The sequence below is a fragment of the Prionailurus bengalensis genome, chromosome E4, assembly GCF_016509475.1.
Source record: "Prionailurus bengalensis isolate Pbe53 chromosome E4, Fcat_Pben_1.1_paternal_pri, whole genome shotgun sequence".
In the NCBI taxonomy this organism is placed as follows: Eukaryota; Metazoa; Chordata; class Mammalia; order Carnivora; family Felidae; genus Prionailurus; species Prionailurus bengalensis.
This window is the reverse complement of record NC_057360.1, coordinates 947,496-973,981: the sequence shown is the minus strand read 5'-3', so window position 1 is coordinate 973,981 and position 26,486 is coordinate 947,496. Positions and strand designations below refer to the sequence as shown.

General features: G+C 56.0%; 1 long non-coding RNA gene across 1 annotated transcript in view; it reads right to left on the bottom strand.

Moving 5' to 3' along the window:
• Positions 1-26,486, bottom strand: part of LOC122475852 — an 89,034-nt gene that overhangs the window by 14,973 nt on the left and 47,575 nt on the right. Inside the window, exon 5 of the long non-coding RNA XR_006295322.1 lies at positions 6,284-6,406. This is a non-coding gene — a long non-coding RNA (uncharacterized LOC122475852). The remainder of the gene's footprint in view (positions 1-6,283; positions 6,407-26,486) is intronic.

The following is a 26,486-nucleotide window of genomic DNA, read 5'->3' as shown; positions in this document are numbered from 1 at the left end:
GAGACCCTAAAGTCAGGAAAGACAAACTCATACCTGTAATACATGTCTACTGCAGGTAAGGTGAATCACTCTGCCTTCCAAGGGGAACAGGTTTAGTGTGATCAACTTGACACCAAGTGGTTGGTCCGTCTTCTCAAGAGATGATGACGTATCGGGAGCTTAGCACTGATCCCTATTACCAGAAGATGGGCGTCCAGCAGCAGCAGTATACGTAGCAGCCTTGTCGAGTCAGAGTCCCCACTGCTGTGTCCACGTAGCACCAGAGTGACCAGTGAGAGAGGCTAGCCTACATCACTGGTCAAGCCATTCTGCCTAATTGGTTGATTGGTGCGTTTCCGTCGTAGATGCTGTAAACCATACCGAATCCAGGACGACATTTATTACCTGGCTTCCATTTGCCTCCCTAATCTTACAGAAAGCCCTGATAACACTTTGGAAATCGATTTCAACTCTGACCCTATATAGAGCGTTCACTGAAATGTCAGAACATTCCCTTTTCGTCAGTAAACCCAGCTACCCAAGTAAATGACAATAGGGATGGGGGGAATGGTTGTCATACCCCCTTGCCGTGGAGCTGTGGGGTCCTTCTATGGCAGAGACCATGGAGACTTGGCCTCTTCTGTAGTCAGTTTTGGGTCCGAAAACTGTCTCATGTCTGGAAACTAGTCAAAAAATTATTACTTTTTAAATTGTGACAGTTGCCCTCAGCCTCCTGGCCTTCCATCCTTGATGGAGTTTTGCCTTGCAAAAGTTTTGAGTGCATATCTGAGCAATCCCCATGGCACTTATCCCTCGTGGCCCCTAGGGATACCGTGTTCTGACCGTGTTCTGACCATCCCCATTGGTCCCCGAGAGTCTGGTCCTATGGCTATCACTCTGACCTTGCCTCTCGCTATAATAATAATCATGCTCCATTTTGCTTCTGACACATATGTGCCACCACCTGGCCTTAATTCTTTGGGGAATCTATAATTTCCACTTCTGTAAGAGAACCCGGTTCTGTCACAGTGTCTCCCCGAGAGCAGCCCTGGCCTGTAGAGGAGTCACCGCTGAGCTTCCCAAGGATGCTGGTGCTCCTTTCTTCAGCATGTACCTTATTACTTTGGAAAACAGAGTGTTGTCAGGACTGCCCACCAAACACAGTCATCGGTGAGCTTTCCGGAAAACCTTTAGATAAGATTTCCACTCCAGCATACCCACTTCTCTGAGACTTATGATTCCTTCTTTCACTGCCAACAGCATTTGACATTTCTACCTCCGTTAGCATGAACCATTGTTTTTTCCAGGCTTCTAAGAGCCATCTTTGCAGTATATTAGCACCATCTCCCAGGATCTTTGCAAGGATATTAAATCCTATATCAGGAAAGCGTAGTCCCACATTGATATGCTTCCATCATCCAACTTTATGTCCTCTCCTGATCTAGAACCCTCAGAATCCTTTCCCACATACACTGATCTACAATCCCAGAACCCTCAGAATTCTCCCCCATGTACACTGATCTAGAACCCTCAGGATCTTCCCCCCATGTACACTGATCTAGAAACCTCAGGACACTCATCTACTGATCCAGACCCCTCTCTCAGAATCCCCCCCACATACATGGATCTATAACCCTCCCCCATGTACACTGATCTAGAATGCTCAGGACCCCCCTGTACACTGATTTAGAATCCCAGAACTCTCAGACTCTCCCTCCCCCCATGGACACTGATCTACTGATCCAGCACCCTCTCTCAGAATCTTCCCCCACATACACTGATCTAGAACCCGCAGAATCCGTCCCCACATATAATCTCCCAGCTCGTGCCAGAGAATGGTGTCGAGGTCTTGTAGCTCCCTCAGACTATGGTCCCTTTCCTCCCTTCACAGGCCCATCACTTCTCCAGCCAGGCTATGGAAGGGCTCAACTATACGTATTGGCCTGGTGGCATCATCTTAAAGAAAGAGGGAGTGCTAGCCTTTAACAGTGAGAAACACATCACTTCTGTGGGCCCAGAAGGTTCAGAGCGATCTAGAGATTCAAGATTTTACTGACCTAGATGTCCCCACTGTGGTCTCAGGATTCTATTCTTCCCAACTCAGGGCCATGACCTCGGCAGAGCAGGCTTGACAGAATGACAATTCAACCCTCTCAGGGACACTTGTACTCTTCCAATTGTTTTGGGCCATTTGGCACAGCCTTCCCATTTGGCCTTATTTGGTGACTGATTACCATTAGCCTTGACTATCTTTCTTCAATGCACCGATTTCCCCTGTCTATGACCTTCCAGTTCTAGCTTCTAAATTACTGCTTCCTCCTTAATTGGCAAATGCCTGACGTACCACCGTGGCCAGTGCATTCATTCCCACTGGTGTTGCATTCCAGTTGGCCCCAGCAAAAGTTGGGATGACTGCATCAGTAGAGCACGCCAGGGGCAACCCATGCTCCCCGCATCAGGGACGGGCATCTCGCTGCCAGTTGGGTGGAGGGTGATCAATACAGGTGTCCAATACAGGTTTGGTGAATGGACGGCGCGTAGGTAGACGGCTGCTGGGAGGGGAGGAGTCCCCCGGAACCCCACCTGGTTAGCCTGAGAAATAGCTGAGAAACATTGGCATTTCCTAACCAAAAGTTTTCCTTTAATAAGAACACTATACAAATAACAGGGAAAGGAAAAGCAATTCTTTGGGGACTTCTGACTTCTCAGCAATTAATAATAAATCTGTAAAGTGACAACTAAAATGAACAATCATTAACCAAATATATTATGACCACGAAACACTAATGTAAGTCCTAATACACTTCGGTCAGAATCAACATCAGTCAGAGGGGCCAGAGGAGACGAGACGCTCTGCCCTCCAGGCCCTGGAGCCCGGTGGGTGACAGGTGTCTATGTCACTCTCAGCACTGCCTCCTTTGGGATATTTATGGTGTAGTTACCAGGCAAAGCCCAGGAAAGAGAAGGGCAAAAAGAGAATTTCTTCACATTGAAAACTCTGGCACTGTTTCCAGACCAATTCAGAGTCGGGGGCCCTCTCTGTTCCTCCCTGGTCATTTATCGAATTGCCAGAGAAGCTGAAATATCTCCAATTGTTAGGAAACATCGCTGTTTTGAATTTTGACATCCTTTTGTTCATTCGGCCTCCAGTATGGAGACAACCTTGAAAGTGGGAACACAGGTAGCCCCTGGGTACTCACCCATCCTGTGGTCATCGACCATCCTTCAACGGTCCAGTTAAGGGGCTGAATGTCTTAGTTCTGGCTTATGATTGTCACAGTCCTTGTTGCTAAAAAAAACATGTCTCCGTCCAGAGCCCTGCGTCAAACGTGCCCCTTGGGGCGCCTGGGTGGCGCAGTCGGTTAAGCGTCCGACTTCAGCCAGGTCACGATCTCGCGGTCCGTGAGTTCGAGCCCCGCGTCGGGCTCTGGGCTGATGGCTGGGAGCCTGGAGCCTGTTTCCGATTCTGTGTCTCCCTCTCTCTCTGCCCCTCCCCCGTTCATGCTCTGTCTCTCTCTGTCCCAAAAATAAATAAACATTGAAAAAAAAAAAAAAAAAAAAACGTGCCCCATCACCGTCTCTTTAGGAAAGATGCCCCGTGAGGATCACCGGCAGACAATGAGACAGTGTCACGGACTCAAACACATTTATTTGTCAGAGCTAAGGCTTCTGCTGACCCTAAGGTTTCCTGAGAGTTAGGGGAAAGGCACCCGAGTCCAGACCAGAGGCGAGGCCTGGTGAAGTAAGTGGGATGCTCGCAGATCCGTGTTCGTTTCACAAACGTTTGTGAGTGTCCGCTCTGTGCAGGTGCCACGGACACCGAAGAGCAAAACCCAGCCAGGCCCTGCCTTCTAGAAACTTCTAGCAGGGAAAACAGAAACTGATATAAATACATGTGTAGTGTATACATACACATGCACGTTGTGTGTGCATATAAACATAATACCCTGGAACAAGCTGCGGGAAGATCTGTGAGGGTCTAGGTCCAGAAAGCTCTAAGAGGGAGCACAGTGTGATCTGCTGTGGTCTGGGAGGGCAGGGCAGGCTTGCCTGGGGCGGGGAGGGAGGGAAAGGGCAGAGTCTGTGCCCACAGTTCCTCCCCTCCCCACCCCAGGGCTGGAAGATTGAACACTGCGTTTCCCAGACTCCCTTGCCAGCGGGTTCTGCACGGGGAGGTGGGAAGTGGGAGGCAGGGAGATGCGGTCGCTGCTGCTGTGGCGGCCGTGGGCTCAGGGCAACACCACGCTCTCTTCTGTGCATCCGGCCCCCGGAGGCGGCCGGGCTTCCTAAAGCAGCCGGTCTTTGAGTCGTTCGCCTTCCCCTTCTGCTCGGCCGCTCTTGCGAGACCTCCATTACCAAATTCCTGCGTTAAATTCCCTCTGTTTAAAACCCTAGAGGAACTTTTGCTCCCCGACAGCACTAACGCTCAGTTCCTGACACAGCCCCGCGAACGCACTCAAACATGGGCGTCTGGATGGGTCACCGGAAGGGACGCTAGCGGCTGCAAGGCTCGAGACCCATAAAGCTTCGACGACCGTGAAAGAGAACCTCTTGTCTCTCACAGCCCCAGAGCCACCTACTAGAGGTCAGACCTCACACCTGATCGGGCAGACTGCAGAATTATCAGTAACAGACCCACCGCGTCTCTTTTGAGTCCTGTCCTGTGATCTATAACCAAGCAAGCAACCCAGCTGCGTCTCCAGGTTGTGGGTCTGGAGGTGCACAGGACGCACGTGGCACACAGGACCAACGGCCCTTCCAGCCCCAGGAAGGTCCAGGCACAGATCTGAGGAAAGGCATTCCAGGCAGAGGGAACGGCAGGTGCGAGGCCCAGAAAGGGAGCCAGCATGGCGAGCGTGAGGGACGGGGAAAGGCCGGCGTGTCTGGAGCACGGCAAACGAGGAGGAGCTCAGAGGGACGTGGTGCCGGAGAGACAGCGGGGTCACGTGTGGCCCAGCCAGGATGAGAACTCATTTTCTTATGGTTTAATAAAATCCAGTTGAAGGCGAAAAGCAGGCGGTTTCCTGGGGTTCTGACACTGACCACCCAGAGGCAGCGCAGAGCCCCCTGGTTCAAGGGCACAGCCCCCAAGAAGGCAGTCACTGCTTCAATGCCAGCTATGAGCTCAGGGTCCTGAGGCCGCCCACACGTCTGACCAAGAGGCTAAAAATGCAGGGGTTGCTATGGCCTCCTCGCTAGGGTGACTCACAGCCCCCAGGGAAGCGCGGTGCCTGTGGTTAGAGCTGGATTCGAATCAGGACCGGCCAGATGGAGAGACACATAAAGCCAGGTCTGGGGGAGGCCCAAAGGCAGAGCCTCCATCGCCTCCCCCAGGGACCTCCAGGGACCCAGGGTGTGTCACCAACCGGGGCAGCTCCCTCCGGCCTCAGTGCCCAGAGTATCTGTGGGGTTTGGTCACCACGGAGAGACTGGCGGGCTGAATCATGGGCCACGTGGTTGGACTGCACCTTTTTTGTTTTTTAATTTTTTTAACGTTTATTTATTTTTGAGACAGAGAGAGACAGAGCATGAACAGGGAGGGTCAGAGAGAGGGAGACACAGAATCCGAAACAGGCTCCAGGATCTGAGCTGTCAGCACAGAGCCCGATGCGGGGCTTGAACTCATGGAGCACGAGATCGTGACCTAAGCCAAAGTCGGACGGTCAACTGACTGAGCCACTCAGGCGCCCCTGGACTGCACCTTCAACAGCCTCTCCTCCCCCGAGGGCAGGCTGGCACCACGTGCTCACAGCCCGACTGACCACAGGCTTGGTGCTTCTGGGGTGGGCTATCTCGTCAGCATAAACCGTCAAGAACCACCACGAAACAGTGGCACTCCCATCACTTGGGAAATCCGGTGGGTTTTAGAAGCTCCACGCTAGGAACCTGGGACAGAGACCAAAGAAATTCCTTACGACATAGCAGCAGGAGTTTCACAGTCAGAGTTAAGTTTTACAAAGATCATCGATCGCAGCTGCTATGTGGAGGGGTGGACAGCAGGCATCTATGGTGGCGTTCCAACAAGACGGCCCCTGGGCAGACACCTAGTGCCCTTGGTCCTGTCCATGTCCAAGCCTGGTTCCGTAGCCTTCCTGGTCATTCTGGGAGCTACAAAATGCCCTCGTAACAAAGTGTTTCTGCCCAGGTTCACGGGAATGGTTTCTGTACTTTTCCACCAAGAGCCCTAAGCGTGGCACACCTTTCTAGGCTCCTATGGCCTAGATATAGGAGCCCAGAATGCGGCGGGGGCCTCGAACGCTCGGCACAAAGCTCCCGCTTACAACGAGACGGGAAACCACCAAACCTTTGGCTGGAGACAGGTGTGACGGAAGTTTCGTCTGCATGGTGGCACCAGGCTGGATCAGAGGTGACGGTGGTGGAGACGGAGAGAGACAAACAGTGTCGAGATAGGATACGGATGTTCCCTCTGCATGGAGGATGGAAGAGAGAGAAATCATCATCATGAAAGCCAAAGTTGTGTATGAGAGAGAACAGTAGACACCGATTTATGAAGAACGTCCCATAAAGAACAGTCAGTTCCTTGCCGCCTCCTTTCTCCTTCCTCCCGAGGTCAAGAGGCCACGGCCCCGCCTGCTAACGGCCCAGACGCTCAAATCTGATAAACGGCTGCTTCTCCTTGAAGGGGAAATGGGGCGGTTTTGCTGACTCAGCCCCATTTTCCCAGTCAGGCAAATTTATTTCTCGTACGCACACGCACCGTATTCAAGACCCTCGTCTCCCGCTTTCCTCTCGTGCAACTTGTCCTCAATTCCCTCAGGGAAACTCCCTCTGTCCTCCAGTTTCTTCTTTTTTTTTTTAATTTTTTTTTTAACATTTACTTATTTTTGAGACAGGGAGAGACAGAGCATGAACAGGGGAGGGTCAGAGAGAGGGAGACACAGAATCTGAAACAGGTTCCAGGCTCTGAGCTGTCAGCACAGAGCCCGACACGGGGCTCAAACTCACGGAACGCGAGATCATGACCTGAGCCTAAGTCGGATGCTCAACCGACTGAGCCACCCATGCGCCCCAATATTATAAGTTTAAATGGTGTTAGTGGGCCAGCCTGGGCACCCAGTTGTATTTTTATTTTATTTATTTATTTATTTATTTATTTATTTATTTATTTTGAACGTTTATTTATTTTTGAGACAGAGAGAGACAGAGCATGAACGGGGGAGGGGCAGAGAGAGAGGGAGACACAGAATCTGAAATAGGCTCCAGGCTCCGAGCTGTCAGCACAGAGCCCGACGCGGGGCTCGAACTCACGGACCACGAGATCGTGACCTGAGCCGAAGTCGGCTGCTTAACCGACTGAGCCACCCAGGTGCCCCAGTCCTCCAGTTTCTTCCACGTGCGAGCCGAGGAGAAGCGAGCCCAGCGTGGTTAGTGCACAATAGTGCCAGCGACACACCCTCTTGAGGAGGAAGGCAGGCCTGACACTAGGAAGCCAGGTCTCATGTCCTGAAGATCCCATCACCTCCCGGAATGCCTAAGGACCCACATTTCCCTGCGGACCGCCAGCACCGATCTATACCATCATCCTTCCTTAACTAGCCCTATGTCCCCATAGGTGTCACTGTTTAGTAAAAATGAAAACCTTCCATAATCAGTTTCACGGATGATGGATTAAATCACTTACCTACATGCTAATGTTGCAATGGAGACGGATTTTGCTACAAATTTTTCTTGCAGACATACAACCTGGCACCGACTGATATTATCAGTTTTTAATTTATTTTTTTAAATTTTTCAATGTTTATTTATTTTTGAAAGAGACAGAGTGTGAGGGGGGGAGGGGCAGAGAGAGAGGGAAACACAGAATCTGAAGCAGGTTCCAGGTTCCGAGCTGTCAGCCCAGAGCCCGACGCGGGGCTCGAACTCACGGACCGCGAGATCTTGAACTGAGCTGAAGTCGGCCGCTTAACCGACTGAGCCACCCAGGCACCCCGTGTATTTTTAGGAGAAAGTGCGTTAGGCCTTCAAACAAACACTTTCAAGGTGACTGCTGGAAACGCAGGTTTTGGAAGCTGAACACAGCTTAACTCTTAATAAAAAAAATTCTAATGAGACATACAAAGTTATATAATTATTTTAAGTATAGTAGCAGAGAATTCCAACATGCGTGTCGAACGCATGTGACTTCCTTTCTCGCCACTTAATTGGTTCTGGTAATCTGCCAGCTCTCTCTTTGTTGTTCTAAAGCTGTCATTACGAGTTTTGCTGGCTCGCAGGGCGACAGAAAGACAAGCTGGAGGTATGAATTCTGCTGCCTGAGTTTTCCACATAAATTTATTAATACTCCTTAAATTATCCTCGAAGCTGGGTGTCTCTCTCGATTTAGAGCCTCTTCTCACCTGGTTTAGCACCGCAGTCTCCCTTTGATTGTTCGTACGGCCAGATGCAGCTGCATTGATTCACATGTTTTAGAGGAACGCAGCGCTTAGCTTGTTGGCATATCGGAGAGTCTACAAGTGCCCCGGTTCAAGCCCTCCTCACGACGACACGCGCAGGGCCGGTAGAGTGGAATTAGCCCCATTTGGCAGCACTGTTCCTTTTTTTCGGGGCCAATGCCCGAGCGGGAGCTAAGGGCTCAGAGAGCCGTATTACCAAGCCACACGGAAGGAACGGTTCGGGTTGCATTTCAAGTTTCCAACAGAAATTTCAAGTCAAGGCCATGAGACAAAAGCCACGGGAGCCAAGTGGAACGGAAACACAGCTGCATTTGCACTGTGCCTCCAGGAACCGGATTTTCTTCCTCTGCGCCTCTGTCCCCGGCGACGAGAGGGCAGGGGTTCTGAAGCTGCGATCTTCAAGGCCAGCCTTGAAGGCCACGATTACCCACAGCGTGTGACTTCGGCAGTCGTCGTGCACCAGCTGACAGGTGAGGAGAACCCACCGGGCTTCACGCACGGTCCCGTGGATGGAGCCACGGGGCCACAGAAGTGAGTAAGATTCCGTGGCCCTCCTCCCGCAGCTCCCGATCTGGAGACAAAGCGGGTGGCTATAATACAAAGCAGACAGGAAAGAGGTTCCCTAGGAGAAGAGGAAGCAAAACCATGCGGAAGGGCAAAGCGGGGACCGACGCGTTCCAACCAGGCGGCGGAGGGAAAGCTTCCAGGGGAGGAGGCTCTGAGTGGAAGCGAGGAGGGTCCCTCAGAAGGCAGAGCAAGGACATGGAGGCAGGAACGGCAGGTGGGGCGGCGCGGGGAGCCGGAGGAGACGGACACGGTGGGCGAGGGGGCCGGAAAGGCAGGTCGGGGCCACATCCTCCAGGGCCTGAGGCCACAACCAGGGCTTGAACCAGACACTATCTGACCCGTGTCATAGAAGAACACCCGCGTGACAACGGGGAAAATGGGCTGCAAACCTGACCCACCCAGAAGCTCCTGAAATACCCAGAGTAGAGTTAATCAGGGTGGAAGTTAGAGCAGAGCCACGGCCCTGGGATGGGAGGCTCACAGGAAGAAAGCACAGGGTTGGCAATCGATCATTCGGACGTCGAGAGGCACCGGAGTCCAGAGAGAATGGAGGGCAAGGGCTGGAAGCTGGCGGGGCATCCGGCCAGGGTAGGGGCCCCCAGCAGCCACGTAGGTAAACACGGCAAACGGAGCAGCGAGGTGGAAAGCGGGTGTTGTTTCAATGCGGCCAGTTTTCGTCACTGATGAGAGATGTGCATGAGGACATCCAGGAGAGCGTCAGAAAAACGGTCATAGCTCAGACCCTGCAGGAAGGGAGCCTGGAAAAGAAGATAAAAGACGGGAAGATAGAACTTGGAGGAAAGCTGCATTTAAGTTGTGAAGTTAAGCCGTAAGCAGAGAGGGGACCAGGAACAATCACAGAGAAGACACAGCCCAAGATACAGCGAGAGCCAGAGGAATGTTCCCGGCGCTCACGAAGGGGAACGGGGTCATGGGGTTTGAAAATACCCCCAAACCAGAGGCGCCTGGGGGGGCTCAGTCGATTGAACATCCACCTCTTGATTTCTGCGCAGGTCACAATCTCACGGTTCCTGACTTCAAACCCCGCATCGGGCTCTGTGCTGACAGTGCAGAGCCTGCTTGGGATTCTCTCTCTCTCTCTGTCCCTCCTGCGTGCTCTGTCTCTCAAAATAAATAGACTTAAAAAAATTTTTTTTTAGGGGCACCTGGGTGGCGCAGTCGGTTAAGCGTCCGACTTCAGCCAGGTCACGATCTCGCGGTCCGTGAGTTCGAGCCCCGCGTCAGGCTCTGGGCTGATGGCTCAGAGCCTGGAGCCTGTTTCTGATTCTGTGTCTCCCTCTCTCTCTGGCCCTCCCCCGTTCATGCTCTGTCTCTCTCTGTCCCAAAAATAAATAAACGTTGAAAAAAAAAATTTTAAAAAAAAAAAAAATTTTTTTTAATTTAAAATAAAAGGAAAGACAATCCCCCCAAACCAAAGCTCTTTGAGTTTGCTACCTGTCTTGGCTAAAACCAGAGTGCAAGGATCAAACCGGACCTGGCCTTGAGGTGGTTCAAGGCCCTGGCCCTCCCCCACACACCTGCTCATGAATATTCAGGACACACGCCTCCTCTCGGCAGAAAACTACCATGTCCGTGAGACTCTCAGGGGACGGTTCCAGCACTGAACAAAGTCGGCAGTTTGGCAAAGCCCAGGTTGCACCCCTTCCCCCTCGATCGGTGCGTCCGATTCCTATTCTTCAATCTGCCCTTCCTGCCCTGGGTCCCGTGCTGCCGGTGGAGGGAATGGAGTCGTGTGTTGGGGGCGACGCTGACCGTGAGCAGGCGGTGGCTCACAGCCCACTGGGTCCACTGACGCTGGCCAGGTGTCTCCCTGAAGGCCCGGCAGCTGCCGCGTATCCACACAGCGCTTTGGCCAACGAGCGTTTCTCCGCGCGTGGACGCACTTACGCCGCCCCACCAGCCCACAAGGAGGACGCTATTTTGCTCCCCCTGATTCACACGCTCGGAAACCCCTGGCCCCTCTGTCTCGGGGCTGAGTCTGCGTCATCGTTCCGGAACCTTCCGCAGCTTGTCCTCTCTGCCGCGTGGCACCCAGCTCACATGTGGCCGGTGATCCTCGCCTCTACCCGAGTCAGTATTCTCCGCTGGCAGCCCCTCCCCCGTGACTTGTCCTAATTTTAGGTGGCCCTCCCTCCGTCTCTGCCCCCTCACCCTCGAGCCATCAGAGAACATACATGACAACTTGGCATTAAGAAACATCCACTTCCCGGGGCGCCTGGGTGGCGCGGTCGGTTAAGCGTCCGACTTCAACCAGGTCACGATCTCGTGGTCCGTGAGTTCGAGCCCTGCGTCGGGCTCTGGGCTGATGGCTCAGAGCCTGGAGCCTGTTTCCGATTCTGTGTCTCCCTCTCTCTCTGCCCCTCCCCCGTTCATGCTCTGTCTCTCTCTGTCCCAAAAATAAATAAATGTTGAAAAGAAAAAATTAAAAAAAAAAAAAAAAAAAAAAGAAACATCCACTTCCCACCTAAAAAAAAGTGCCACCAAAATGCAAACAGGCTTGAAAGGGGGCTGTCCCAACCGGGCACACCCGGGACAGGCAGACCAGAGGTGGCTGGGGCAGGCCGCCAACTGCTGGCCCCCGCTGCACAGGCCCCAGCCGCACACACTGCCCACCCCCCGTGTCCCGGGACCTCACTCTGCATCCAGGGAGGCCAGCCTCGCAGATGGCGGCCGCGGCCTCCCTGGCCTCCAGCTTCTGGTCGGGAGAGGCCAACAGGCATCCGAGGATAGATGAAGCAGACGATCGGAAACGTGCCCCCCCCCCTGCCGCTCTGAAGGTGACGGTGGCCACGCGTGTCCATGGCAGGCCCAGGTCCCGGCACGCAGGCACCTCGTGGGCACCGCCCCCGCCCTGCCTGTCCCGGCCCCCTCTGTCACCCTGTGGTGGGACTCACCCCTCACCGCCCGTTAGGCTCTCCCCCGCCCACACCTTTGCATGTCCCCTCGTTTAACTGTCCTCAGCCACCACATTTGAGGGTCACCTGCCGACACGGTCCCTTTCCAGAACAAGCTCAGCAGCAGCCCCCAAACCCCAACGACTGTCAATAGTTGCAACGGCTAACGTGCCGACGGAGCAGAGGACACGAGGACACGAAGCTTCAGACAGCTAACCTGGGATGAAGGAACGAGGTCCTCGTCGCCCGGGGTCGCCGTCCACACCACAGGCTGGCGGCTTCGGCCAGCAGGGCTCCCCCACAGGTGTGAAATCGAGGCGATGGCAGGGCTGTGCTCCCTCAAGGGAGGGGAGCACCCACCCTCACCTCTCCTGGCGCTTGCTGGCCGTCCTGGCATTCGCTGGACCGCGCCGTGGGGCTTGGGCCTGCACGCGGCCTTCTCCTCGGCCTTCTCCGTGCGCGTCCCCGCCCCCACGCGGCTTTCTCCTCTTGTGCCCGTTGACGAGGACCCGCCAGCACGGCACCCGCACCGGCCGCCGCTCAGTCGGCAGGAACCAGCCTGGACGTGCCCGTGAGCGAGAGCACCGGCCTCTGTCACGACGCCGTAGAAAAGGCCACGTCCGCGCGAGACTCTGGAGGCTCGCACGGAGGCGCCGTGTGTGGTGACGACGTGCGATCGTGGAGGCCGTAAGGGACCCCGTAGCAGTAGAAGACGTGGGCACGGTCACGCTGGTCTGACCGCTGGCTTCTTCCAGGTTTGCTTTTCCGGAGTCAGTTACGGGTCCTCTCGAAGACTTCAACGCAGAAGGAACCTCTGTTCTGAGCCCGCGTGGACTTGCTGCTCGGGTGTTCCAACGGTGGTATTTTTAACGATCGTTGGTTTGTAGAATCAAGGTGACATCTCTAGGCAGACTGAAGATCTAAAATTCTTAAATCCCGGGCGCCTGTGGGGGCTCAGTTGGTTAAGCATCCGACTCTTGGTTTCAGCTCAGGTCACGGTTTGTGGGTTTGAGCCCCACATCGGGCTCTGCACTGACAGTAAGGAGCCTGCAGGGGTTCTCTCTCCCTCTCTCTCTACCCCTCCCCTGCTTGCGCTGTCTCTCTCTCTCTCTCAAAATAAAAAAAGATAAGGGCGCCTGGGTGGCTCAGTCGGTTAAGCGTCCGACTTCAGCTCAGGTCATGATCTCGCGGTCCGTGAGTTCAAGCCCCGAGTCGGGCTCTGTGCTGACCGCTCAGAGCCTGGAGCCTGTTTCGGATTCTGTGTCTCCCTCTCTCTGACCCTCCCCCACTCATTCTCTGTCTCTCTCTGTCTCAAAAATAAATAAACGTTAAAAAAAAAATAAAAAAGATAAACTAAAAAAATAAAAGTTAATTCAAAAGTAAAATTCGTAAATCTCAAACTATAAACCATTCCTCTCTGCCACCTGACCCTGCAAAATCAACTCAGCATTTCCGTTAATGGGCTTTACCACCGTAGGCAAAGCACAGTCCGAACTCCACGCAGCACTGAAGGTCCTGTCACCTCGCTTAACCACGCACACCCCTTACATCCCATCACACGTCACGCATTTCGTTTGTTCACTCAACAAGTAGTAATTAACCACCTACTTCTTGCTTAGCAGGCGTCAACAGGGTGAACTGTGTCCCCAGCCGTACAAGTACCTGTAAGAAACCGTACTCAGTACCCGTGAATGTGCCCTTGTTAGAAAATGGGATCTCTGCAGGTGTAATAAAGTTGAGGTCGTACCGAATTAGGGTGGCCCATCAGCCCAGTACCTAGTGCTCGGTCAGCCCAGGACCTAGCGCTCCGTCGGTCCATTTGCATTTAGTCATTTCACAGGATATTAACCAAAGCAAGAGAAGTCATCCTTACTGCGGGCTCTGGCCTGGGAGTTCCGTCTCTTAGCAACCGCCCGAGGGCTCTACCCTCCCCCTCAGCTTGGCGGCCTCCACCCCATCCCTCCCCCCACAGCAGTGAAATTCAAGCCAGCAGCAGGGATGGGACATTGTTGGCTCCGTCGCGTGTAACACCCCACTGCCCTGTACTGATTCCAGGCAGGAAGCTTTCACAACTTAAACTAGCTTGTGTGTAAGAGATCAGATCAGAGCAGGGAGCACAGGTTCACCGGGTCGTGAAACCGAATAGTCAGGCAGAAACCTGTCACGGCTGCACACGGGGGCTCAGGCAGTTTCATTCGGACCACGTTTGTCCCCACCTTCAATCCTCCTTTCCTCTGGGTTAGCTTTGCTCATTCGTGCAGGCAGCCACCCCGGGCTAGCATGCTCCCTGCAGACACCCCGGGTGAGGCAAACACATCTCCTCCCAACATTCAGACAAGTCCTGAAACTGAGCCCCAGCCTGGCTCAGATCGTGTTCCCACCCTGGGGACGGTGGAGACAGAGTCCTCCCCCAGCACCCTCCACACCCAAAGGAAAACCGGGGAGCGTCACTAGAGGGGGCACGGCGGTGGAAGGACGGATGAGAACAAAAGTCATTTCCTAACTCGAAGGGTGTCGATCACTCGGGGCAAACAGTACGACTCACCCACCCCGTGTCCGTTCCCAATACTTCCTGTTCCCGGCTGACGGAATCTCAGTTTTGCTTGCTTGGCAATATGCTCGCTTTAGGGCATGAATCAAACCAAGTCAAAATTAGCAAACACGTTTCCTGTTTCCAGATTATTTAATGGATGGATTCAAAACAAGCTCTGGTCAATGAATTAGAGGGGGAAATCTGGGAAATCTGCTGTGGACGTATGGCTCGGGGAAAAAATCCTCCTCCCTGAAAGGAAAGGAGGTTCATGAAGACAGTCCACACACGTGCTGTCCTGGGCTTACCTCTGGGCCAAGTATACGGGGATATGATGGGGATGTGATGGCTGGAGCTGCTGCAGCCACCTTGCGACTGTGAGGGGAGGGCCAAGAGAATAGCATAAATGCCAACCCACTGCCCTGATGTCCCGGAGCTACCGACCCAGCTCCAGACCTGCCATCTCCAGGCTGCTTATCGGGAAAACCACATGCACGAAGCCAGGCTGCCTGTTTCTCACAGCTGCACACGTCCAAACTATTCCACTACAATCCACGGACACGCGGGGCCTCTCCTCACACAGCCATGGCAAACAAGGAACCAGCAGGCCTTCAGTCAACCACCCTTTGCTGAGTTAAAACTATCCGGATGATCACCATCCGGTAGCGTGCCAGCACAGGACTAAATGAGGAACACAAGCCACAGATGCTCCTCCTGCCCCAGAGTGTCACTCTTTTCCCTCAGTTTCCCGGGGGTAAAAATGAGGCTAGTTCTCCCGCCCGGCCTGGGTCACAGAGTGATCATGGCAACTGCATGAAAGAGACAGGCTCCGGGGGCAGGCACCAGGTCTATCTTGCATACCCAACGCCCTGCCCTCGATAAATGTTTATTGCGGTAATGATGCATCCACAGCACTGAACAAGCTGCTGCATCGCACACACAGAGAGGTGTGGAGGCTGCAGTCAGTGGCCACCCCTGGGAGGGCCTGCTCTGCTGCTGCGGCCTCCCTGGCGGCCGTGCGTGCAGCATTTCTCCTTGGCCAGTGTTCGCTCCAGAACAGAAAGCCAAGAACGCATCTCCCATCACACAGCAATGCCCTGGCAACGAGGCACCAAGGCCAATCCGGGGCGATGCGCAAACCCCGGCAGGGCTGAGACCAGCCCCGCCCCAGCCTAGCGCAAGCTCGGTGCGGGGTCCAAGCTCCTGCATCCGGGTTTTTGGGCCAGCTCGGCCACCTAAGCTCCCCCACCTGCCGCCCCTGCACACCCCACGGACTAAGGCCCTGAGGGCCAGGCATCCCTCCAAGATCTGCTCAGCTCGGCCCCTTCCCTCCGCAGCGACCCAGGTCCGTGGGGTTCATGGGGACCACTCTCCCCCCACCTCCATCAGCTCAGGCGAGCTGAGAGGGGGGAGGGAAACAGCTGAGACACATACACACACACACACACGTATGTCCCACATCTGCCAATGAATATGCAGGTGCCCCATCTCCAGGCCCCGCGAATCCTGCCCCTGAAACGAGCCAGCCCTGAGGAGTGGATCGAACCATCAGGTGCACACCCAGGCCTCCTGAAAAACCCGGAGGGGGCCCAGGAAGGCCCCGCGGGGAGAACCATGTCACCGTAGCTATGTGTAGGGACAGAGGGTAGGGAAGCGCCTGCCCCGTCCGTTCGGCCGTGTCCTACCCGTGGCAGACGCCACACCCGCCACACGGCCCATCATCCTCCTTTATGCAGGACCACGCCACTGACCACGTGCCCCGAGACGGCTCTAGAGACAGGGTGTGCCAGGCCCCGCTGTCGGGGCTGGGGAGAGGGTTCGCCCCGACCCGACCCCAACAGCAGAAGACCCAGGACGCTTTACCGCAGCACTTTTGCTTTGAGATGCAAGAATTTGCCACTTGTAGCTCTGAGCGGGGCTCTGAAAATGCAGCGATGAATAGGGTGCCACGGCTGCGCTCAAAGGTCATGGCCTCGGGGCGCTGGGGGGGGCTCAGCCCGTCAAGCATCAGACTCTTGATCTTGGCTCAGGTCACGATCTCGCAGTTCGTGGGTTCGAGCCCCACATCGGGCTCTACGCTGACAGCTCAGAGGCTCCTTGGGATTCTCTCTCTCCCTCTTTCTCTGCCCCTCCCCCCTGCTCATGCTCTCTCTCTCTCTGTCTCTCTCTCTCAAAAATAAATTTTTTTTTAAAAGTTCACATTTTCGTGGAAAAAAATCACGGACGTGGCCAAACGGTAGTGGGTTTGTAGCTGAAGAAGAGCAGGTGCCCCCCGGTTTTTGAAAGTCCAGTTCAAACCGCTTTGCCTTTATCAAAGACCTACATTAGCACTTGCTCTTGCTAACTGAAAGGCATCCAAAGCGGACTTCCACTTTTACGAGAGAAAGTGAAGAGAGAAAATAGCCCTCAGTGGCTGTTACAGGGGCAGCACCCGGGCCCCCGCCCAGCTCCCTCCCCCCCACCACGCGGACCCCCACGCAGCATTCCCACAGCAGGTGCCTCTAAGCATCAGTTTTGTGCATCCGTCGGTAAGATGTGCCCTACGGTGTCAGAAAAGCCCAAGACAGGTTATTTCTTTGGTCTGGAAACGCTAAAAATATTTCCCATAAAAACCAACGGTAACTGTTTCTCCTCTCTGCCACTTCGGTTTATGGAAGGTTTCACGCTTTCAGATACTTTCAGATGCTGCGGGGAACCTCCAGCTATTTTTATATAATTAAATACAAAATAAATGAGGCTCTTTTAATATTCATATAAGCAATGGCTTTCACACCTTCACCTGGTCCACTCATCAGCGATCCGTCATCGAGCTCTCCAGGGGGAGATGAGGCAGCCAAAACGTTTCCCAAATTATCAAGACCATCGGCAAGGTACCTTTACATTCGGTGTTGATAACGAGAAACCTAATCCCAGGCATAAACGGTGCCTCAGATATTAGCTGATGGCAGTAACCAAAACATTGCATTTGACAAGACATTTAAGAATACTGTTTACATTATCTTCACCTGTCTTTTCTGGATTTTTACGCATATTTATAAGGAGCATAATACATTGGTACCGTAATGCATGTATAAAATTACAAATAAACGGGTATACACCTGCTGGGCGCCCACTCACACGACAGCGGGCCATCAGAAGGTTCCGGAAGCCACCGCTCTGAGAGACAACGCCCAGTATGTACTGGAAGTATAGTAATTGGCGGTTAAAATACCGAGCAAATAATGTAGCTAGAGAGCAGATTTGTGTTCAGATGTCGGAGAGGAAGGCGGTAAGTGGAGGAAGGTTGGGGGGGGTGGGGGGGGGCGGGCTGGTGGGGGATGGGCACTGAGGAGGGCGCTTGTTGGGACGAGCACTGGGTGTTGCAGGTAAGAGATGAAAATCACTGAGTTCCACTCCTAAAGTCAAGACTGCACTGTATCGTAACTAACTAAAATTTAAATAAAATTTTGAAACAATAAATAAATAAATAATCTGATATTGATGATAAAAAAAAAGGATGATGAACGAGGGGCTCTTTGCCGCCAAGGTGCCACCGCCTAGAAGCAGGGTGCTGACCGCCAGCCTCCTGTGGATCCTTACAACCTCGGGCCGCTTTCTGTTCCGTCCTCCAGAAAGGGGGGTGGTTTGTGTGACAAAGCTGGGAATCTAACTGTGACCAGGAGAAATGACCAAATCCCCGGAAACAAGAGTGAAGAGCAGGCTGAGAAAACCGGCGCTCAGCCAGGTGCCATCTCCCGGCAGGAACGTGCGGGTTTGCTGCCCCCTGCTGTCCCTTCCTGCCCGTGCCGTGTCCTGTGTCCTACGCTCCCTGTGTCCTACGCTCCCCGTGACCCGTGTCCTGTGTCCCCTGTGCCCCCTAAGACCCACGTTCCCTGTCCCAGCCCCTGTGTCCCTGTGTGAGTCTCAGAGGCCAAAGGACACAGGCCACAGGTGGCAGAGGCAGGTCTCGAGCCCTGGTCCGGCGGACCCCAAATTCCATGCTTCACGTGCCCACATCCTTCCGGGGCTTGGTTCTGTTGTGCGCAGGGGGGACGCGGCGGCACGGAGCACACAGCCATGACGGTGTCACCTCGGGGGCTAGAGAAGGGAAGGGCTACGATGGGGGCACACAAATGTTTTACTTCCTGTATTTTATTTTTTAAAACTTTTTTTTAATGTTTTATTTATTTTTGAGACAGGGAGAGAGACAAAGCATGAGCAGGGGAGGGGCGGAGACAGAGGGAGACACAGAATCGGAAGCAGGCTCCAGGCTCCGAGCTGTCAGCACCGAGCCTGACGCGGGGCTCGAACTCACAAACTGCGAGATCATGAGCTGAGTCGAAGTCGGATGCTCAACCGATTGAGCCACCCAGGCGCCCCAACTTCCTGTATTTTAAAAACAAAGTTTTGGGTTGCCTGGGGCTCAGTCAGTTAAACATCTGACCAGCTGAGGTTATGATCTCATGGCTTGTGGGTTCAAGCCCTGCGTCAGACTCTGTGCTGACAGCTCAGAGCCTGGAGCCTGCTTCAGGTTCTGTCTCTCTCTCTCTCTCTCTCTCTTTTTCTCTCTCTCTCTCAAAAATGAATAAACACTTAAAATTTTTTAAAAACTTAAAAAAATTTTCCTAAGTATTTTTATTTTATTATTTTTAAATGTTTATTTATTTTTGAGAGAAAGAGAGACAGCGTGAGCAAGGTGATGGGGTAGAGAGAGAGGGAGACACAGAATCCGAAGCAGGCTCCAGGCTCCGAGCTGTCAGCACAGAGCCCGACGTGGGGCCCGAACTTGGGGGCCGTGAGATCATGACCTGAGCCAAAGTTGGACGCTTAACCAATGACTGAGGTCCCCAGGCGCGCCTGCTAAACAGTATTTTTGAAGAAGGAAAAGACGCTGAAGGAAGAAAGCATCCTCCGAGGATGTGAACACGAAGTCCTGAAAGCTGGTCTACCGGCTCGATGATCACAGGTGGCTGTGAAAACAGGTTTCTCCTCATGGACAAAATCCAGGTATTTATACAGCACTTTCATCTGGGGACCTCTGAGCATGTCACAGACAGGAGTTAATGGCACCTCCTGTCACCTCCTAAAAGGCGGAGAGGCACTCGTTAAATAGGGTCTGGGCAAGGCGAAGCATCTGGTCTAACCGCGCAGCCGTGGCGGGGGCAGCGGGGGGGGAGGGGTGGGGGGGGGGCCGCGGGTCTAGAAAGCGGACAAACGTCCCACCCGGCCGCGGCGGTGACGCATCCACCACGGGCCCAGTGGGGGCAGCTCGGGCAGAGGACAGCCACCGCCTCCACAAGAAGCCCCATCTTGTGGGCTTCCATATATAAATAGAGACCGTCCACATATATCCTTATAAATATCCTTCCACATATAAATAGAGACCTTTTTCGGGGACAGCCCAAACCACATCCTCTGCCTTTTATTGTACATGTTCGGCCAGGCTGTTTCAAGCACTGGGTCATCTGTGCTCTGTCCCCTCTCGGCAGACAGGGCCCGGGAGGAGCAGGGACGGGGGGGGGGGGGGGGGAACAGCCGCTCCAGAAGCCCCTTCAGAGCCGCAGCAAACCCACCTCTTCGCGGCAACACTAACCTGCCCACCCGACTCCGAGGCACGAGGGCTGGCGGTCCCCGAGACACTAGCGGGGTGTCTGCTCTCCCTGGCTCCGCGCCTCAAGTCCTGGCCCCCTGACGGGCCTCCAGGGCTCCAGAAGGCCACCTGCAACAATCCTAGAGCCCTGATCTGACCCCGGGGGAAAACCCTAGGTCCCCCCACCTGCCGGAGGCGGGTCTACACCCCTGCAGGCGGCAGCCTGTCCCCCTTTCCCAGAAGTAGGGCAGCCCCTGGGGCGGGTCCTCGGGGAGCACCGCAGACCCCCCGCCCCCCGAGGCCAGTCCGGGGAGGGAATCCCATGAAGCTGGGACAGGCGGGGGGGAGAGGCACGGGTAGCGGAGTGGGGGCTCCAAGCTGCGGGGGGCCGCGGGAACAGGACTCGAGCCACGAGGCCGCAAGCCCCTCCACGTCTCCCACAGACCCACCGAGGCAGAGAGCCTTCTGGACGGCCGCCCCTTCTCAGGCGCCCCTTCCCCGGGGAGGATGTGGGAGACACCTGCACCGTCCATCGAAGCCCTGGGGACGCCGCTCTCGGGGGCCGCGCAAAAGCATCACGGTGACCCCGGCGTCGAGACTGCGGGGCCCAGAGCCCCCTCCCCCCAGAGCTCAGGGCTTCCGGGTTGTCCCGCAGCCGAGGGGGGCCCCGAGGGACCTCCGTGGGCGGTGGCGTGACTGCCGCTCTGGCCGCTGTCCAGGACAGGGTCACGGCGTCACAGCCGACACCGGCAGGGGCCCCCAGTGGCCAGCAGGGACCAGCAGAGACTGGCTCCCCAGGCACGCGGGTGCCCCGGGCCTCAGCTCCGGTGTCTGACCCTGTGCCGCCCGTTCTATGGCTCCACCGCCAGTGACTCTGCGGGAGACAGAATATGCCAGGGGCGCGAACCCCGCTTCCCAGAAGCCTGTGTGGTGTGCTCTGCTTCTCCGAAAGACCTTCCTTAGCACCCGGTCTCGCTAAGCAGGAGAAACCCGAAGCAGATTTTCACTTTTATGAGAGGCAGTGAAACAGCGGCCGTTAGGGGGCAGCGACGGTGCCCGCCCAGCTCCTTCCCCGGGCCCCACGCGACATCCCCAGGCGGCCTCCCCACGGCGGGCGTCTCTGAGCATCAGTTTTGTGCAGCCGTCGGCCAGATGTGCCCGACGGTACCAGAAAAGCCTGGCGGGCTATTCCTCGGGGGTGGGAACGCTCCGATGCCTTGCCTATAAGTGAGAGGTACCTGCTTCTTCCGTTTACGCCGCTTCAGCTTACGGAAGTTTCCGGAGGAACGCTCCGCCTTGGGACAGCGAGGGAAGCCTGCCTCCGCAGGAGAAACGGAGGCTGGACTGAGCCACGCTTTGAGGGATGCCGAAGTAAGGGGACACTGGCATATTTGGTGCCATTAGCGATGCGGACTGGCGGACGGCTCGCAAGGAGATCTGATCCCAGCTGCGCTCAGCAAAGAAACCTGGTCCCCTGTGTCCCCCGAAGTGAGGGCGCTCGGAGCTCTCAGTCCCTCCCTCCCGCCCGCACAGTCCCTGCACGGAGCATCCCGAGGGGCCCTCGGGCCGCACCACAGAGCGCCGGCCACCGCATGACTCTGACACCGAAGCTCACATCTCGCAAATCAGGACAGACACACACAGCACGAGATCCAACGGCGCGAGCCGGGAAAGCCTGCTCCTTCCAGGGCCGGAAGCATCCGCACCCCCACGTCCGAGCTGCGCCCTCCCACGAGTCTGCAGAGGCCCGCGTCTGGCTTTAATGACCACCGTCTAGAAGAAACGTGTCTGGAGACCCGGGAAGGAAGGAGAAGCGTGTGTTTCGGGCAAAGGGAGGACGGTGTGCTTTGTCTCAAACCGTCTAGCTTCCGGTTTGTAAAACCCGCCACTGCCGACGCGTGTCAGGCCGGGCTCTCACAGTGCTCCCGCGTGACGGGGCGTGAGGACCGACGATGGAATCGCCTCTCATCCACCGCTCTGGGGGGCGGGCGGCCCTCCTCGCACGCAGGGAGATGGACTTTCCTTCCAGAGAGAAAACCCTAGGATTCGATGCCGGTTGTCCAGAAATGCCTGACCCCAGGCCCACGGGCACCCAACGTGTGTGTGGCCCAGAGAGAGTGCTCCCAGCAGGGGCCGGGTGTGGGCCTTCTTCCTCTCATCACAGGGCCCGCGCAGAGCAAGCATTCTCCAAAGCCGAGCGCACACGGCCCGTTTAAAGCCCTGCCTCAGTTCAAGGTGGAAACACCAATGGCGCCCCTCAGTGGGGGAGCCTATGGGCGTCTGCACCTCGGCAAGAATCCAACGGGGAGACGCGATGCCAGGTACCCATTTCTCGCAGACAACCTCGAGGAAAGAGCAGGGGTGGAGGTGAGCTTTCCATACGGCAGTATGCTGTGGTATACTCAAAGCCTTTTGGCTTAATGATGGGCCCTAGTTGACAAATCTGGCTGTTGTATCCAACATCACGGGGATGTACACAGCGGAGAGAGCTTCTAAATACGCGTGCATATTCGGCAAACCCTGGTGCAGAATTTATTACACGTTAGGCACTATTTTAATCACTTTTGAGATACTCATTCAGTTTGGGGCGCCTGGGTGGCCCAGTTGGTTAGGCATCCGACTTCAGCTCAGGTCATGATCTTGTGGTTCACAGGTTTGAGCCCCATGTCGGGCTCTGGGCTGACAGCGCGGAGCCTGGAGCCTGCTTCATGGATTCTGCCTCTCTCCCTCTCTCTCTCTGCCCCTCCCCTGCTCATACTCTGCCTCTCTCTCTCAAAAATAAATAAAACATTTAAAAAAAATAAAATAAGATAACGATATTCATTTAATTTAATGCTCTTATAAACCCAGAAGGTGGTTACTCTTGTTCTCCTCATTGAGAGATGAGAAAACGGAGGCACAGAAAGGGTACTTAATCTGGCCAGAGTCACAGTGCTATTAAGTGACAGAGTCCATACTGGAACCCAGCCTGTCTGGACCCCCTCCTGTGACGACGCTAACGCCTGGCCTCTTTTCTGGGTGGCTACGATTCTCCCGATTTAGCCTCTCGTGTTTTAAGAACCGGCGCATTCACTGTTTTGTGAACACGAGGCCTTCTCACGCAGGTGCTGAGAATCCAAATGAGATCTTCTCCCTAGTCCCGCACCGCCACGGCCCGATTGCCGAACGCGCGCAACATTCCAGCAGAGAAAGGGTCTAATGTAAAAACGACCATTTCCTCGTCCCACAGGCGGCTGCTAGAGACCTGGGGGCTTGTGGGTTGCCCTGGGGCTCCCCCGCTTCCCCGAACAGGGAAGGCCTTGGAAGTAGGGGCGAGGCGGGCTGTCGTCACGGACCCGCCCCCACAGCCCGAGCCCACTAGCTCCCCCACGGCTGGGCCCAGGAGCAAACAGCACAGTCCTGGCTGCCACAGGACTTTTGCGGTGGGGGCCGGGAGGGGAGTGTCGCAGGGAGAGCCGAGCCCGAAGGGGAAGGAGCAGAGACCGTGAAGATGGGACGTGCCAGCGCCGGAGCTCTGCCCGCAGGGCCGCACGCGCCACCATTCTCGGACGAGGGGCAGACGCCGCGTCCTGCTGAGTCACCACAGCGCCACTTCCCCGCTGGGTTTTGTGTGACGCCCCCCCCCCCCCCCCGCCGTCACGAAGGAATTTCGCTCCCGAGACATGCGCTAGTCCCCAAAGATTCGTTCCCAAAAGATCGCCAGTGGTCACAATTCCATGATCCAACATTCCTGAAAGTCAGAAAACTGCCCGAGGACCTTGGGCACCAAAGTCTTTGTGACTCGGGGTGGCTGGGGCACACAGGAGAAAGCGCGTGCTTTCAAAGCGGCAAATGCAGCCGAGCCTGCAAGCCCATCGATTCGGGAGAAAACCAAACCTGTAGCACAACAGGGAGCACATTACTGCCTTCAGTTAAAGCTCTGGCACCATTCACACACCCTGCACCTCCAGGTTGCTGATGAACCTTTTATTCATTTTTGAGAGAGAGAGAGAGAGCAGGGGAGGGGCAGAGAGAGAGGGAGACACAGAACCCGAAGCGGGCTCCAGGCTCTGAGCCGCCAGCCCAGAGCCCGACGCGGGGCTCGAACTCACGGACCGCGAGATCGTGACCTGAGCCGAAGTCGGACGCCCAACCGACCGAGCCCCCCAGGCACCCCTGCACCTCCAGACGTTTTATAATCAATCAAGAGTTTGCTGGTTTTGTTGAACACCGAGAGTCTGTACGGTATCGATATAACCAGGAAATAAGATTAAGGCTTAGAATCTGTTCTACCGAGACTGTGCCGCACGGCACAAACAAGGCCATAGTGTCAGTCTGGCAGCCGCGAAACCTCGGTCCCGCCACAAAGTCCCTCCGGGCCCTCGTTTTCTTGTTGGTGAAACAGGGACACTTACACCTGCCGCAGGAATCTGATGTTCTTGCAGCTGTGAGACACGAGTTAGCCAAAATGGGGGTGGGGGCACATCAAGGTGTTTATGGATCACCCCACACACGAAAGCCACAACTGGTGATCTAGCGAGAGAACAGAAGACACGGCTGGCTTTTAAAGAGCTCACGCCCAACACGGGGAGCAAACGATCCTGTTAGACGCTGAGCAGCACAGAAGTCTTCCCAAACCTCGACCGAGCACGGACGGCGAGCCAAGCACGCTGACTGGTTCCGGGGTGGGTTTCGTTCGATGCTCTCAGCGACCTGCTGAAGCACCTGCTTCCAGGCTTGGGTTTGGACTCCCACGATCCGGATCTGTGAACACGGGCGTGTGCCGGCCGGTGACGGTCATGTCTCGGGAAGTCGGGCAGAGACTGAGGGCTAGTCGGGGCCGTGGCCCAGCCTTCTCGGGGGAGCCGAGTCCCGAAGGAGAAATGCGACCTGGACCGGCAGGTGCCAGGATTGGCTGACCTGCGGCCATGGAGGGCTTGGACCCCAGACCTAAGTGTGGAGGGCACCGCTCAACTGCACGGTCCTCAAAACTACCTATTTATTCAGCAGGACCAGTATTATTTGCATTCTTGAGATGAAGACAGAGTCCGAGGGACAGCAAGTAATTTGAGTGGAAGTTTGGTCCACTCACAACCAGCTGGGCTTTGTGACACCCACTCCTCATGCCCACCCGCCCCCAGCGAGGGCCACTGTGTGTGTGTCCCCGCTGGGCCCGTGTGTGTGTCCCCGCTGGGCCCGTGTGTGTCCTGCTGGGCCCGTGTGTGTGTCCCTGCTGGGCCCGTGTGTGTGTCCCTGCTGGGCCCATGTGTCCCCGCTGGGCTGTGTATGTCCCCACTGGGCCTGTGTGTGTCCCCGCTGGGCCCGTGTGTGTGTCCCTGCTGGGCCCGTGTGTGTGTCCCCGCTGGGCCCGTGTGTGTCCCGCTGGGCCCATGTGTGTGTCCCTGCTGGGCCCGTGTGTGTGTCCCTGCTGGGCCCATGTGTCCCCGCTGGGCTGTGTATGTCCCCACTGGGCCTGTGTGTGTCCCCGCTGGGCCCGTGTGTGTGTCCCCGCCGGGCCCGTGTGTGTGTCCCCGCTGGGCCCGTGTGTGTCCCCGCTGGGCCCGTGTGTGTGTCCCCGCTGGGCCCGTGTGTGTGTCCCCGCTGGGCCCGTGTGTGTGTGTCCCCGCTGGGCCCGTGTGTGTCCCCGCTGGGCCCGTGTGTGTGTCCCCGCTGGACCCGTGTGTGTGTCCCCGCTGGGCCCGTGTGTCCCCGCTGGGCTGTGTGTGTCCCCACTGGGCCCGTGTGTGTGTCCCCACTGGGCCCGTGTGTATGTCCCCGCTGGGCCCGTGTGTCCCCGCTGGGCCCGTGTGTGTGTCCCCGCTGGGCTGTGTGTGTGTCCCCGCTGGGCCCGTGTGTGTGTGTCCCCGCTGGGCCCGTGTGTGTCCCCGCTGGGCCCGTGTGTGTGTCCCCGCTGGGGCCGTGTGTGTGTCCCCGCTGGGGCCGTGTGTGTCCCCGTTGGGCTGTGTGTGTCCCCACTGGGCCCGTGTGTGTCTCCGCTGGGCCCGTGTGTGTGTCCCCGCTGGGCCCTTGTGTGTGTCCCCGCTGGGCCCGTGTGGGTCCCCACTGGGGCCGTGTGGGTCCCCACTGGGCCTGCCTGTGTGTGTCCTGCTGGGCCCCTGTGTGAGTCCCCGCTGGGCCAGGCCTGCGTCTCCACGGTAGCCAGAGTCCCCGCTGTGGCCTCTGCCAGAGGGCTGGGCCCGCGGTCCTATCTCCTCTGCCCCAGCTGTGCTGTGAACAGGGAGAGTCACCAGCTGCCTCATGACTCTCAGGCTCCATGTGCAGCCGGCAGGGTGTGTGAGGATGAGATTAGGCGGGGGGGGGGGGGGGGGGGGGGGGGGGGGGGGGGGGGCGGGGCTGGCCCCTGTGCCTCGGCCTGTGAAGTTCAGTCCCGGAGACCAGACAGGATGAGGGCGGGGGACACAGAGACCCGGGGCAGGAAGAAAGAAGCAGGGGAGCAAAAGACAAGACAGAGAGGGACTGGGAGCCTGAGGACCAGCACAGGAAAGAAGCAAGATGAGCTTTCGGGCAAGTAT